The following is a 16,438-nucleotide window of genomic DNA, read 5'->3' as shown; positions in this document are numbered from 1 at the left end:
CAAATATAAAAATGGACACAAGTTATATAATTTTGACGCTTTCTGTTTATATTGCAGGGGGGGTTGGGGGTCTCCTGTTTTTGAGACCGCAATGTACTTTTTTTGCCAGTGGGGGCGCTAGTGAGCAACTGATACAGGAAACCGAGATTGAATGTTGATTCTAGAGATCACTGAGCTTTAATGGATTCCATTCTAATGAGGATAAAAGATCCCACTTCTGCCGATCAAGGCGGATCCCAGTGACTGGACCACCATAGATCAATAATGCAGGCTTATAGAAACATTGCATCTTTTTTATTTCCTCCTCATTGTTACATTGTTTGTATCTCGTCTATTACATCATCTATTTAGTCTATTGAGCCTTCAGTCTTCCATCATCTTAGGCATTTTGTGATTGGTCGCCCTATCAGCCCCGCTGGCATAATCCCAATTACTGTTGCATCACCTGATTTTATAAATACTCTGTGTGTACAGTTCTAGGAATTCTCAGCTTAGTTTCTTCGCATGTTGACATGTTTCTATAGGTTTTTTTCATATATGCCTTGTTCTTGCATTAACAAAGCGGATAGGTTTTGCAACATATGCGGAGAAGTCACTTTTGCGTCAAAATGATAAGGAAAGCCTACAACCTCAGCTGCAAAATAGGAGATCAGGAGAAGAGTTGGGCTCCTCACATAAGCTATAATAGACGTGCATCACATCTTATCCAGTGGTTGCAGGCGAAGAGGCAATCTAGGCCTTTTACAGTCCCAATGATCTGGAGAGAGACAACTGATCACACTGACAATTGCTGGTTTTGCATGGTGCCCCCCCCCATTAGGAAAGGAGTTTCAAGGAAGAAGTGGACTTTACAGTATCCAAACCGTCCATCTGCAATACACCCAGTACCACATATACAAGAACGGCCGGGTCCAAGAGGCACCAGAAACATTGTCAATCGAGTCGAGGAAGAAGAGGACGCTTGGTGTCATGAAGCATCTTCCTCTCACAACCCTGACTTTCTGTCAGCAAACTCAACTGAACCAAAGTGAACTGAACCTTATTATTAGAGATTTTGATCTGCCCGAGAGTAATTCTGAGCTCGTAGGTTCCCGGCTACAGCAGTAAGGCTGAGCTCTCAGGTTTCCGGCTACAGCAGTAAGGCTGAGCTCTCAGGTTTCCGGCTACAGCAGTAAGGCTGAGCTCGTAGGTTCCCGGCTACAGCAGTAAGGCTGAGCTCTCAGGTTCCCGGCTACAGCAGTAAGGCTGAGCTCTCAGGTTCCCGGCTACAGCAGTAAGGCTGAGCTCTCAGGTTCCCGGCTACAGCAGTAAGGCTGAGCTCTCAGGTTCCCGGCTACAGCAGTAAGGCTGAGCTCGTAGGTTCCCGGCTACAGCAGTAAGGCTGAGCTCGTAGGTTCCCGGCTACAGCAGTAAGGCTGAGCTCTTAGGTTCCCGGCTACAGCAGTAAGGCTGAGCTCTTAGGTTCCCGGCTACAGCAGTAAGGCTGAGCTCTCAGGTTCCCGGCTACAGCAGTAAGGCTGAGCTCTCAGGTTCCTGGCTACAGCAGTAAGGCTGAGCTCTCAGGTTCCCGGCTACAGCAGTAAGGCTGAGCTCTCAGGTTCCCGGCTACAGCAGTAAGGCTGAGCTCTCAGGTTCCTGGCTACAGCAGTAAGGCTGAGCTCGTAGGTTCCCGGCTACAGCAGTAAGGCTGAGCTCTTAGGTTCCCGGCTACAGCAGTAAGGCTGAGCTCTTAGGTTCCCGGCTACAGCAGTAAGGCTGAGCTCTTAGGTTCCCGGCTACAGCAGTAAGGCCGAGCTCTCAGGTTCCGGGCTACAGCAGTAAGGCCGAGCTCTCAGGTTCCGGGCTACAGCAGTAAGGCCGAGCTCTCAGGTTCCGGGCTACAGCAGTAAGGCCGAGCTCTCAGGTTCCTGGCTACAGCAGTAATGCTAAGCTCTCAGGTTTCCGGCTACAGCAGTAAGGCTGAGCTCATAGGTTCCTGGCTATAGCAGTAAGCCTGAGCTCATAGGTTCCTGGTACAGCAGTAAGCCTGAGCTCTCAGGTTCCTGGTTACAGCAGTAATGCTAAGGTCTCAGGTTCCTGGCTACAGCAGTAAGCCTTAGCTCATAGGTTCCCGACTACACCAGTAAGGCTAAGCTCTCTGGTTCCTGGCTACAGCAGTAATACTAAGCTCTCAGGTTCCTGTGGAATCTCCTAGCCGGTGATGTTCGGATCTATTGTCCCGCAATCGAGATAAAGATCTTGTCCAATACTTCTTCATGGAGGGTGACCTTATGGTACGCAACAAAATCAACAGTTTATTGGAAGCTCTGAAGATAAGTCATAATCCAGAGGAATGGAGGCTCTTCATTGATTCATCCAAAACAAGCTTAAAATTTGCCTTTCCAAATAACTGTAATGTGCTGCCTTCAATTCCAGTTGGTTATGCCGTCCACAGACTGAGCAGATAACTCTGAAGAGTTGGTGGAAAATCTCCTCAATATATATAACATGTCCTTAAAGACTCATTTCTTACATTCACATCTAGATTTTTTTTCACCAAACAACGGAGCAGCGAGCGACGAGCACTGGGAACTGGGAGAGATTTCACCGAGATATTGTGGCTATGGAGAAAAGATATCAAGGAAAATGCAGTCCATCAATGCAGCAGATTACTGCGGACAGTTGTAAGAGATGATCCGATGCAGGAGGACACGAGAAAAGGAAAAAGAGTCGTCACTGAATGCGGAGCAAATGTCGAAGAGCAATTTCTGTAACCGTTTATAATTCGTAACAGTGTTTAGATGTTTTACTTATTGGAATTGTTACTAAGTTTCCTCTCAATAAATATCAGAAAATTGACATCAAAATGTCCTGCATCTTTATATTTGCAAAAATAATAAATGCTTCAAAGTGCTGTAACTTTCCTGCATTAATTCCATGGAGCAGTAAAAGGAAAACTTGAGACAACGAAACATTGTCATTGTCAGATTGAAAACGCCTAAAAACATCTAGAACAGTGGAATCAACTAGCATGAAGGTCCACTGAGTTATTGTCCTACAAGAAACAGCATGGCACCCATGGGATTACACTAAGTGGGAAGACGTTAATGAGGGGCTTATAGGACCCCCAGGATGAGCTGAGGATAGACATCCACAAAATGGTAAATCTCTGTACTGGAAGCAGAGTCGTCACCGAGCTCCCACTGACGTGAACGGCTCTTATGCATGCAGATGGACCTCAGTCCTCCACCAAATGGACAAGCACTGGACCTCATGATCACGGCAGCCTGTGTGACCCAGTGCAGAGTCGTCAGGACCTAACTCCACACTGACGCTATTTTTGCTTTGCATTTTACTGTATTATGTTGCAGGGAATCTGTCAGAATGATCGGGGTCTGCAGTGGTCCCATCACCGCCAGCACCAGATGTATGGGGAGGATATTTATTACTCAGGTCGCCTTCAGGCTTTAGTCCAGGTCCTTCACTTTGCTTCACCCTGCGCCGCTGCTTATAAAGCTTTGCACATTATATCGCTACAGTAGAGCAACATATTAATGCCACAGATGATTGACAGGAGGTCTATACCGCAGCTTCGCCCCATGCAATGGGTTATGGAGGTCTGAGCGATGAGGCGCGGTCTCCTCGCCCCGTCTCTGCCTAGTGTTCGATACTAACGAGATTGTCACATTGTGGCGCGCAGGCCGCGCAGGACACCGATTCGGAATTTGCGCCTGAGGGGGGCAGCGGAGGGACGTGCAGCGCCGGCGCCTTTCATTACCCAATTATTTATCTCTTTACACCAGCCGGGGAGGAGAAGTAATTTTCTGCATGAGAAAACATGTGTTTCCATCCTGCGGACCTTTACACATACACCGCCATATCAAAATTTGGAAATATCGGGCCAAAATCATCACGGTCGGATCATAAAGATGGAAGAGACCCTGAACCTTGGCCACCTCCATTGTAAGAGAAAAAATATTAATAGGTTATAATTATGGTGTCAAATCACCATACAGCACCCAAGGTGGAGAATACTGAGGGTATGTATATTTATGCAACTGGAGGTCTCAGACTGATGTGAAACTTCAGGGCTATTCTATTACTGTTCCTCCTTTGACCTGAGTAATTACAGTACAGTGCCCAAAGTACTCTATGTCCTTCACAGTCGAAGAAGACCATGACTCCAGGGTTTAGAGGAGGATCAGTGGCCGTGGGTCTGGAGGTGACGGGTGAGGCCAATGCTGGCCCTGGAGGATCGCCCACATATGTGACAGAAGATGGGAGATTTGTCCTAAAAGGACACGGCAAGCCCTCTACCTCGATCTGGACATGCCATACGCCCCACAGTACCTAAAGTAAAGAATTAGGGGTGTGTATAATTAGGCAACTCGGAGAATTGGACTGATGTATGACTTCCAATTATATGTAGTGAGAACATTACAAATTAGTTTGGAAAAGCATTGATAATATCTAATAAGTCACAATTAGGATCCTGAATAAATATACAACTGAAAAAGTAAAAAAAAATGTATACACGAGGAGGTGTACATTTATGCAACAGTGTGATGCATGGTTAACATCAGTTTTACATATCATAATTAAACTATTTACAGCTAGTTTACAGACTAATAAAACAATCTTACATACAGATAGATAGATTATAGATACATTTATGGAATAGAGATATATAATCGGTGCAGCTACTCTACATGAATTTAGCTCATAATTAAATGCGTAAAAAAAATCAACTGGCGTGTGGTTCCACTACAAATTTTTAATAACCAGCTGAGGCAAAGCAGACAGTTGGGAGAAGATGTATATAAGCTGTAAAAGGAGTAATAGACATGGAGCTTCCAAGGCTATACCCAAAGAGTGGTCGTAAATGGCTGCACATCCAGTTGGAAGAATGTCTCAAGTAGGGTACCACAGGGCTCTGTCCTGGGCCCTGTATTGTTCAACATCTTTATCAATGATTTAGATGAAGGAATTGAGGGTAAACTGATTAAATTTGCTGATGACACAAAGCTAGGAGGGATAGCTAATACTAGAGAAGGTGAGAGAGAGGATTCAACTAGATATAAATAAACTGGAGAAGTGGGCAGCAACTAACAGAATGGTTTTTAACAGGGAAAAATGCAAAGTACTACATCTGGGCAATAAAAGTGAAAAAAGCATATACAGAATGGGAGGAATAGGCCTAAGCAACAGCACATGTGAAAAAGACTTGGGTATACTAATAGATCACAGACTGAATATGAGTCAACAGTGTGATGCAGCAGCAAAAAAGGCAAATGCAATTCTAGGATGTATTAACAGAAGCATACAGTCTAGATCACGTGAAGTCATTATTGCCCTCTACTCCTCTTTGGTCAGACCTCATCTGGAATATTGTGTCCAGTTTTGGGCGCCACATTTTAAAAAAGACATCAACAAACTGGAGCAAGTTCAGAAAAGAGCAACCAGAATGGTGACCAGTCTGCAAACCCTGTCTTATGAGGAAAGGTTGCAGGATTTGGGATTGTTTAGTTTGCAAAAGCGAAGACTGAGAGGAGACTTAATAGCTGTCTACAAATATCTCAAGGGCTGTCACATTGTAGAAGGATCAACTTTATTCTCATTTGCACAAGGAAAGACTAGAAGCAATGGGATGAAACTGAATGGGAGGAGACACAGATTAGATATTAGAAAAAACTTTTTGACAGTTAGAGTGATCAATGAGTGGAACAGGCTGCCACGAGAAGTGGTGAGTTCTCCTTCAATGGAAGTCTTCAAACAGAGGCTGGACAGGCATCTGACTGGGATGATTTAGCGAATCCTGCTTTGAGCAGGGGGTTGGACCAGATGGCCCAGGAGGTCCCTTCCAACTCTACGATTCTATGATTCTATAAATATCAGCTTACAGCTGTATACTTAGAATTTACAAATTGGGGTCCCCCCAAAAAAGACGTGGGGTCCCCCAGGTGACCTTCCTCACGTCAGCGCTACACACTGCAGGAGCATAATCACACTCCTGTCTCAGTGTGTTTCGGCTGGTGTGGAGAGCGGTCACATCATGCCAGCGCTCAACAAACCACCCAGCTGTAGCAGAGCTGGAGTTCTTAGTAGGACAGCCTCACATAGGGATTATCTGGGGACAGGTGAGGAATAAGAAGGTTTATTATTTTTTATTTTACAGTAATAAATGTGTAAAAGAGGGCAGGAAGTAAATAGCTAATATCAACCCCAATACTATTACCCCACGTGCCACCGCACCAGGGCAAGTGGGAAAAGCGAGGATAAGACTCAAATTTTGTGCCTCTTATAAATATGCCATTTCTGGGGTGGCTGGGGGCTGATGTTTTTAGTCTGGGAGGGGGCAATATCCATGCCACCTTCCTAGCCTATTAACATCAGCATGCAGCTTAGCCTTTCCTGGTTAATAATTATAGGGTGATCCCAAGTCATTTTTTGGGGGGGTCCCCCATTTTAATAGCTTGTACTGGTTAAGTATACAGCTATTAATATCCTGGGAAGCTCCTTGTTTATTACCCCCTTCCCAGGCTATAAACATCAATCCCAGCTCTCCGCTTTCCCTCAGCTGCTTATTGAAAATTCGGGAAACCACACGCCATTTTTTATTTTTATTCTATAAATATTATTATTATTATTGTGCATTTATATAGCGCCATTTATTCCATGGCGCTTTACATGTAAAAAGGGGAAATATAGACAAGTATAATAAACATGTGTAAGACAAGGGACACACAAGTACATAAGGAGAGGGGACCCTGCCCTGCGAGGGCTCACAGTCTACAGTCTACAAAATATCTCTTATTGTATTCTGAGAAGCTTGGGTCATGAGTTTACTATACTCGGCTGATGAAATGTCGGGTTTCCTATGAGATGGGTACGTAAAAATCAAAGGGCATGCGCATGGTCATTGCGCGGTGCAATTTTTTTATCGAACCCATTGACTTGCATTGGAGAGTCTCATAAGATATATGCAGTCTCTCGCAGCATGCTGCCATTTTTTTTTTTCAGCCGAGAAAAAAATTGCATATGAGCAGGAAATCATAGAACAATATTAGTCAGAGTACAATCGGCTTCTACTCGTCCATTTTTACCGCAGATGAGCATAAGCCCTAATGGTGATTACCTTCTCTTTCCCTATCATTTAATGATGTCTGATAGGTAATAATTAGGATGATAAATCACAAACCAGCAGTCAACGTAAATAATTAGTGGGTATGAACATTTATGCAACTGGGGTATATTAGACCAAAGTTCAACTCTAGGGCTTTTTTTTTATTAATATGTGCTCACTCCCTATCATTTCATGGTTTCTAACAACACATAATTTAGGGTGACGAATCATGAGATAACCCTCAGTCTAACATATGACGGTGTGAATACTTATGCAATCGAATGGTACAGATTTTATTGTGTGTTGTTTTTTTTTAATTAATGCTGAATATTTTCTCACTCCCTGCCGTTTACTCATTTCCACAGAATCGTGAATAGGTGAAGCCCAGAAACAGTTCACAAAGTGAAAAATTGAAGGTTGTGTAAATTTATGCAATCGGGGGGGGTTACAAACTGACCTGCAGTTCCAGTGATTTTAGATAATTGGTCATAGTCCTATGAGAATATTGTCATGTCTAGATTCAGCCGGATGTAAAAAAAAAAAAAAAAAAAAAATCAGGGATGTGTAAAAAAGGTCGACTCCAAACCGAATCCCATCCCAGGGAGGCGACGTCTTTGAGTGTCACTGGGCGGCAGGAGAGAATTTTCCAATTCATTCCGACAGCGCTCAGAGAGGACAAGCGGATCCGAGCGTGGAAACATCTCTAAACTCAATATACATTAGGAGTTAAGAGCTCTGGAGCTGGTTGGAAGACGTGACTTTAAGCCTTAAAAGGGGACATGCGATTATTTCCTATATTGCTTGTGAACAAAGCAGATATCAGTGAGAGCCATCTCCTTCCATCACCAATTTCACTTCACCTCCCTATAGTTATAATAAACTCACTGGGTCCCTTTAAGTAGCAGATTAAGCGGACAGGGTTCCTTTAAGGAGCAGAATAAACTTGGGGGTGTGGCCAAGCAGTTGTAACATTGTAACAAATGTATCACTCAACAGTTACATGTAAACAAGTAATAAATCCATCTTCCATTGGTGCTGGTGCCCCAATTATTTTTTTTCTATATTTTTGGGGGTTTCATTAAATTCTATGAATTTCCATAAGTTTCCTGACAATGGAGGGAAAACGTCGTGTACGGCAAAGCACCGCGCCGCTCCCTGCAGGTCGGGACATCGCCACAGCCTTCGGTTTTCCAATAATCCTGAAGTTTCCTTACAAGATCTCAGCAGGAAATATTGGCTGTCAGTAATTTTATTTATAAAACTTCCAGTAAAAGCTTATTTACAAGGTCTGCGAGCGGCAGCCGCAAGATTTATAGAAATAAATTTACAATAAAAGGAATAAAAAGGTTGTTAACAGCGAAGCTGAACCTCTGTGATACTGTCTGCGGAGCCGTGTATCTAATCCTCTCCTCTGTGATACTGTCTGCGGAGCCGTGTATCTAATCCTATCCTGTGTGATACTGTCTGCTGAGCCGTGTATCTAATCCTATTCTGTGTGATACTGTCTGCGGAGCCGTGTATCTAATCCTCTCCTCTGTGATACTGTCTGCGGAGCCGTGTATCTAATCCTCTCCTCTGTGATACTGTCTGCGGAGCCGTGTATCTAATCCTATCCCGTGTGATACTGTCTGCTGAGCCGTGTATCTAATCCTATTCTGTGTGATACTGTCTGCTGAGCCGTGTATCTAATCCTATCCCGTGTGATACTGCCTGCTGAGCCGTGTATCTAATCCTCTCCCGTGTGATACTGCCTGCTGAGCCGTGTATCTAATCCTCTCCCGTGTGATACTGCCTGCTGAGCCGTGTATCTAATCCTATCCCGTGTGATACTGACTGCTGAGCCGTGTATCTAATCCTATCCCGTGTGATACTGACTGCTGAGCCGTGTATCTAATCCTATCCCGTGTGATACTGACTGCTGAGCCGTGTATCTAATCCTATCCCGTGTGATACTGACTGCTGAGCCGTGTATCTAATCCTATCCCGTGTGATACTGACTGCTGAGCCGTGTATCTAATCCTATCCCGTGTGATACTGACTGCTGAGCCGTGTATCTAATCCTATCCCGTGTGATACTGACTGCTGAGCCGTGTATCTAATCCTATCCCGTGTGATACTGACTGCTGAGCCGTGTATCTAATCCTATCCCGTGTGATACTGACTGCTGAGCCGTGTATCTAATCCTATCCCGTGTGATACTGACTGCTGAGCCGTGTATCTAATCCTATCCCGTGTGATACTGACTGCTGAGCCGTGTATCTAATCCTATCTCATGTGATACTGACTGCTGAGCTGTGTATCTAATCCTATCCTGTGTGATACTGCCTGCTGAGCCGTGTGTCCAATCCTCTCCTCTGTGATACTGACTGCTGAGTCGTGTATCTAATCCTATCCTGTGTGATTCTGTCTGCTGAGCCGTGTATCTAATCCTCTCCTCTGTGATACTGACTGCTGAGTCGTGTATCTAATCCTATCCTGTGTGATTCTGTCTGCTGAGCCGTGTATCTAATCCTCTACTGTGTGATACTGACTGCTGAGTCGTGTATCTAATCCTATCCTGTGTGATTCTGTCTGCTGAGCCGTGTATCTAATCCTCTCCTCTGTGATACTGACTGCTGAGTCGTGTATCTAATCCTATCCTGTGTGATTCTGTCTGCTGAGCCGTGTATCTAATCCTCTCCTGTGTGATACTGACTGCTGAGCCGTGTATCTAATCCTATCCCGTGTGATACTGACTGCTGAGCCGTGTATCTAATCCTATCCTGTGTGATTCTGTCTGCTGAGCTGTGTATCTAATCCTCTCCTGTGTGATACTGACTGCTGAGCTGTGTATCTAATCCTCTCCTGTGTGATACTGACAGCTGAGCCGTGTATCTGATATGTGCACTATATCGGAGTAGTCGGTGCAGCTATCCGGTAGACGGTGAGATGATGGGCAGATGATCGCACAATGTGTCCCTGCGCACATCAGACGGGTTTCGGTTCCGGGCTTTAGGACGTCGCGCTCCTCTTTGTATATGTGAGCATTTTACATCTGCGCTCTGCAGTGAGGATCTGGCACCAGAAATACCCAAATCTCCCATTTATTTCAAAGTTACAGAACTTTTCATTCCATAATTTCTGTGGCCTGTGGGATTTGTTATGCCTAAAGGGGACCTCTGCCTCCCACCAGGCAGCCACCTGGGACTCCCCTTAAGACCTCCAGAGATGTGGACATTCAAGGACAAGGCGCCTTGTTATCTCCTAGATTTAAAAATAAATAAATGGAGGAAAAAAGACAAAACAAAACAAATCTGTCTCTGTATAATAAAGGACATTTGGTCACAAAACAGCGAAGTCTGTGCAGTAATGGTGGCGAGCGAGCAAGCAATCTGGAGACAAAAACATTAAGTACGAAATACGCCGGCATGTTATCTTCCAATATTACTGTGACATTGGAATACAGACAGACAAGCGAAATTATCTGTCTTCAGCTGCTGTTTGCCAACTTAGACGATGCCCAGCATGAAAACAACCCAAGGAACCAGATTGTGCGAAACTATGGGGGGGCACATGGAGCAGGGGCAGGAGGAGCAGGGATGCACATGGAGCAGGGGCAGGAGGAGCAGGGATGCCGGAAGCACATGGAGCAGGGGCAGGAGGAGCAGGGAAGCACATGGAGCAGGGGCAGGAGGAGCAGGGAAGCACATGGAGCAGGGGCAGGAGGAGCAGGGATGCACATGGAGCAGGGGCAGGAGGAGCAGGGATGCACATGGAGCAGGGGCAGGAGGAGCAGGGATGCGGGAAGCACATGGAGCAGGCACAGTGGGCGAGCGGGAAAGTGGGGAGCGCGTGGAGCAGGCACACAGGGAGAGGACACGAGGAGCGCGCGGAGCAGGGACGCGGGGAGTGTGTGGAGCAGGACCGCGGGGGGCCCATGGAGCAGGGACACGGGGAGCTGTGGAGTAAGGGAGCGGGGAGTGTGTGGAGCAGGACCGCGGGGGGCCCATGGAACAGGGACGCGGGGAGCCCATGGAGCAAGGGTGTAGGGAGGACTTGGAGACTAGTCTCCAAAAGCAAATGGGAAATGGGATGAGGCGCACGGACATGTGAAGCACATGAAGGATAATGATGCTGACATTTGTGGTGCAGGATAATGAGTCACTTTCCCCTTTGTAGGAGACAAAGGCAAAAAAACTGAACAAATAAAAGGAGCATGCATAGGGTGAGTACTGGTAACAAAGGAGGTCCACATGAATTAGGAGTGCTCACCTTCAGAAGTCGGGAGAGGTGAGCACAGCTCCACTAACAGTTATAACATGGTGCAACCTCCGTCTTTTATCCACACCTGAGCTCCTCAAAGAACAAAACCAAGTGGTAACTAGAATGTATCCAAGTGTTGGTTGGGTAATTCCCAATTAATCTCCAAAACTGACCTGGCCCGAGGTGACTGTCATTACTGCTGAAGCACAATCACACGGGTAATGTACAAACCAGGGGGACAAATGCCTGAACCCAACAGACTCCTGTTCAGACTAGGAAAAACCCTCCTCTGAGCCTGGTCTGTCCCTACCTAAGGCTATGTGTACACGTTGCATATTTGATGCATTTTGGCTGCGCTATTTCCTGTGCGTAAATGGTCCAAAAATGCAATGGAATACTTATGCAAGGTAATTCAATGACAATCTTGAAGTGTTTTGCAATTTCTGTCCGTATTTGCAGTGCATTTTTTTTGTTCATCAGCATGTCAATTCTTTTTGCATTTTTGCCTGCTTTTTTGGCCCATTGAATGCACAGAAAAAAAAAATGCTTGGAAAAAACGCAGCGTATTTTTTTGCTGTGTTTTTGCTGCCAAAAGATGCAGAAACCTTGCAGACATTTTTGCAAGCAAATACACAACGTGAGCACATAACCTAACTGCGGAGGTTGGCACCCTAAGATAACACAATGGCACCCACACTTAATGGCGGCTTAGCCTCAATGTCCTTAGCAGATCCTAGAATCGCTAGCGTAGCAATTCCCTCAGGAATAAAGTAATCACACAATAAAAACATCCGTATCCAACAAACTACAGCAAGGTGAATGAAATCAACAATATCTATCACCAGCAGGGAAGGTTTATAAAGCTGCACCCGAAAGGTGATAGGACAAGCAGAGTAAATGAAAAACACCGGTTACCCCAAACTGACAGAAACAAAGAGAACAGAACTAAAACACCTGAAGAAAAGGTGAATCTGCTGTGGTCAGTAGGAAGACTGATGATTTTGAGTCTGGGGCGAAACAGGCAGAAGGAATTGTCATCATGGCAAGGTCAGTCCAGGAAGGAATTGGGGAGCAGCCTAGGATGGTTCGGTCTGGGCGTGTACTGCACAGAAGAGACAGCCAGAAAGGGAAAGATGAGGAAACAAGTAAATGTCACCATGTACCAACTGTGGATGTAATGTGTGAAGTTATCTTGGACTGTATCTCCACTGCTGGGGGTCGCCTGAAAGAGGGACTGTCGTTGCCTGGGAAGTGCCCAGAGGAAGCTGAACTTGGAGATGCAGGTATGCTGAAGATAAGAGTATAGTTTTCTGTACATAGATGTTGCAGTAATTCAGGTCACACGACTACAGTCCTGCCCCTCCCTTACACACTCACAGCGGAGCCTCGTGCCTCACACTCCACCACTGCAGAGCCTCACACTATTTCACTACAGTGACCCGGACGTCCCCCAGGCCTATATCACATATAACGTCTTGCAGAACTTCTTACATCCAGGATTTTGTGCATTTCTGTTTATTTCCTGCCTCCTCCTGATCCGCACATTACTAATATTAATATCGCCCTTTTCACAGTCTGTAGCTATAGAGAGAAACAAGCGGCGCCTTCCCTCAGATGTTTTACCAGAGCCGCCTCTCGGGTCTGAAATCCACAGCGATGACCCTGTGGCCGGACACAACGTCCCCGTCCTCCTCCTCAGCTCATTCACATTAATAATCTGCTTATCCAGAGGGACAATTTCATCAGCAGAGGATCAGCGCCCGCTGCACGACACGTCATATAACAGACTGCGCCTCACGCGGGGCACAAACCTCTGTATCATTCATCAGAGCGCAGAGGACTAGAGGAAGATTCACAGCCCAAGTTATGGGGTCATACAATGCCTAAATAGCACTGATCGGTGGGCGAAGAAGCTCAATTATCAGTATCACACAGGCCTCAAATATGGAGAATAAATATCAGCATCACAGCCCCTAAATAACAAATCTTGCTGCTATATAATCCCAAAATATTAATATCGTACAGCCACTAAATATTATCATACAGTGCGAGTTATTAATATCATCCGGTGTGTACACAGCGCAACAATGGCGTCATAACACCTAGAAGAAAATGTCATGGGAAGGTGGAAATCCCAGAATCTGCACAGGATGAAAAGTGGAAACTAAATTATCCCATCCTTCGAATCCTGCAGTCCGGAGTCTGAAATGTCGGCACCTCCGGCCTCGTGCAGAAATCCCGGCACCTCCGACCTCGACTGCTGTCACTGAGGTCATTAGTGGTCGTCTGTGGAAGATTCTGCTGCTGAATGTAAAAATCATCAGGATCCGCTGCCGACAGCTCCAGTGTAATCATCGACCACCCCCGATGGAGGCAAGTCCTGAAACTCTGCAGCCACGGGACACAAGTCCAGAGACGCTACAGCCATGGAGCAGGTGGCTCGCAGTAGTGCGAGGAACATGCAGCCTAGTGGTGTCATGTGGAAAACTGCTCCTGAAAAATGGAAGCTCCGCTGGTTCCACAGCCAAATCATTGTAACGGCGAGCTGTTATTGTACCTGAAATAAAGACTAGAGGGGTCTGGGTCCTGTGTATTATGTCACATTACACCATAATCTCGGGAGTAGGACGGGTGTGACATTCCCTCGTGAAGGCTTCGTCATGGTGTTGCCCACATGGTCTCCAGATATCAGTGTGTCCAATACAAAAGTGGCACTAATCCCAAAAAGAAGACGGACCTCCACTTTGGCCAGCATTGAGGTCTTGCTATGCACCATGATTGCCTTGGAGAACCGTGGTGTGAGGCTACGAAGATGCCGTCGCGAGGGAATAGGACTCCAGTCCTACTGCCGAGACCTGCCAGCAGCAGATCTTGATGATTTGTGGTCCCAAGTACATTCATCAGCAGAATCTTCTGCAGACGACCATTAATAACCCCAGTGACAGCAGCCGAGGCCCGAGGTGCTGGGATGTCTGCAAGAGGCCCGAGGTGCTGGGATGTCTGCAAGAGGCCCGAGGTGCTGGGATGTCTGCAAGAGGCCCGAGGTGCTGGGATGTCTGCAAGAGGCCCGAGGTGCTGGGAAATCTGCAAGAGGCCCGAGGTGCTGGGAAATCTGCAAGAGGCCAGAGGTGCTGGGATGTGTGCAAGAGGCCAGAGGTGCTGGGATGTCTGCACGAGGCTCAGACTCCAGAAGACAAAAGAGATTCATAGTTTGGAAATGTTTCCACGTTTTCATCATTCCTAGATCAGTGATGTCTCCGTCCCGTGACTTCCATCATTCACGGTTTTTCTCAGCATATTAGGGTCACGCAGCGCGCGCATATTAGGGTCACGCAGCGCGCGCATATTAAGGTCACGCAGCGCGCGCATATTAAGGTGACGCACGCATAAATAACGGTGCCATGCAGTATCCAAATGAGAGGATGAAACAGTGCGTAATTATTACTCTCGCACAGCACCTACAGATCACTGCCATACAGATCCCACGCTGCACTACAGGACCCAAATAGCAGTAAATATATGAAATACTCGGTCCACATCATCCAAATAACAGCAATACGAGGCTGATGTGACCCTGCCAAATTCTGAGTGCCCCCAAGCACAGACTCACCAATTCTGCTGATCCAGGGCAGCTGGTCGGTATAATCTGGGGATCGGGTCCTGTCCAATATTCCCTGCGCCGCCGCTGTTGACAGCACGGACCTAGAAATTACATTATAAAGTTGGAAAACCATAAGATGAGCAAAAAACGCTGAAACTAATTCTAAGATGAAAATGAAAGGTCACGGTCAGACTTTAATCCTTCACCCAAATAAAAGTGTCCGATGCAGGGCTGGATGGAAGAGGAAGCGCTGACACACTGTAACGAGCCCTGTGCTGTGTCAGGTGAACAGAATCAGGACAAGGGCTTACCCTCTGGATAGTAAAGAAACGACTTCCATTCACCGACAGCAAGCACAGATAGTAGAGAATGGTAAAGAGTCGAGACGCAAAGTCTGTAAGAAAACTGCAGAAGTTTCTGTTATGTCATAATGTAATAATTTGTAGAAATCTGAGAAATTCTGGAGAAAAACAAAACAACTTGTTCAGCAAATCCCCATCATCTCCACCATCTCTGCTGGCTGCCAGTGAATAGAATTATTATTTACACACAGAGGCCTCAGTGCTGATCTGATCAGGCCCGTGTGCCGGCTGCACAGCTCGTTACAGTGTGTCAGGCCTGAAGTGCGGCCGGAGGGAATGTCATCGCCCTGGGTTATAAGGGAAGAACATTACAATTAGTGGCAGCTACAACTCCCATCAGGTCCCGGGAGTATTCCCTCCAATCAGAACACACAGACTGAGTTAACCCCTCATCAAAACTCAGGAGATCGATGATACATAGATAGATAATAGATAGATAATAGATAGATAATAGATAGATAATAGATAGATAATAGATAGATAATAGATAGATAATAGATAATAGATAGATAATAGAGAGCTGGCAGCACTTATTCCAGAGGTGTGAGGGCGGCACATTACACCCCCGGTCGGTATATATATATACTTGTCTGCAGCAGATGGCCCCGGCAGCCCCTCCAGCCTCCTCACCTGCAGGCAGCGGCCCCGGGATCCCCGTCCTCCTCCCCGATCTGTGCTGGGACTGGAGCAGCGGAGGAGCCGGAGCGGGCACGAACACTCAACGTCAGAGACAGAGAGACCTGGAGATGAGCGAGAAAATCCCTCCTCTCACAGCACAGACGATGGAGGAGGAGTGGTGAGGATATAGAGGAGGGTGCACAGGAGGAGAGGTGAGGATATGGAGGAGGGTGCACAGGAGGAGAGGTGAGGATATAGAGGAGGGTGCACAGGAGGAGAGGTGAGGATATGGAGGAGGGTGCACAGGAGGAGAGGTGAGGATATGGAGGAGGGTGCACAGGAGGAGAGGTGAGGATATGGAGGAGGGTGCACAGGAGGAGAGGTGAGGATATGGAAGAGGGTGCACAGGAGGAGAGGTGAGGATATGGAGGAGGGTGCACAGGAGGAGAGGTCAGGATATAGAGGAGGGTACACAGGAGGGGAGGGGAGGATATGGAGGAGGGTACACAGGAG

General features: G+C 46.5%; 1 protein-coding gene across 5 annotated transcripts in view; it reads right to left on the bottom strand.

The window, feature by feature from the left end:
• The window catches only part of LOC141077484 (contactin-4-like), a 271,638-nt gene extending 255,497 nt beyond the window's left edge, over window positions 1-16,141 (bottom strand). For 2 of the 5 annotated variants that reach the window (XR_012227573.1, XM_073564445.1), the window contains exons 1-2: window positions 15,938-16,140; window positions 14,955-15,046 (exon numbers count right to left, since the gene is read on the bottom strand). The gene's annotated coding sequence lies outside the window, so the exon portion shown is untranslated. Of the gene's footprint in view, window positions 1-14,954; window positions 15,047-15,151; window positions 15,571-15,937 lie in introns of those variants that run through there. The other 3 variants (XM_073564449.1, XM_073564446.1, XM_073564447.1) reach the window with 3 other exon arrangements.
• Window positions 16,142-16,438: the final 297 nt, after the last annotated feature.

The sequence above is a fragment of the Dendrobates tinctorius genome, unplaced genomic scaffold, assembly GCF_039654945.1.
Source record: "Dendrobates tinctorius isolate UK_male_01 unplaced genomic scaffold, ASM3965494v1 ptg000455l, whole genome shotgun sequence".
In the NCBI taxonomy this organism is placed as follows: Eukaryota; Metazoa; Chordata; class Amphibia; order Anura; family Dendrobatidae; genus Dendrobates; species Dendrobates tinctorius.
This window is presented reverse-complemented; position numbering and strand designations above follow the sequence as displayed.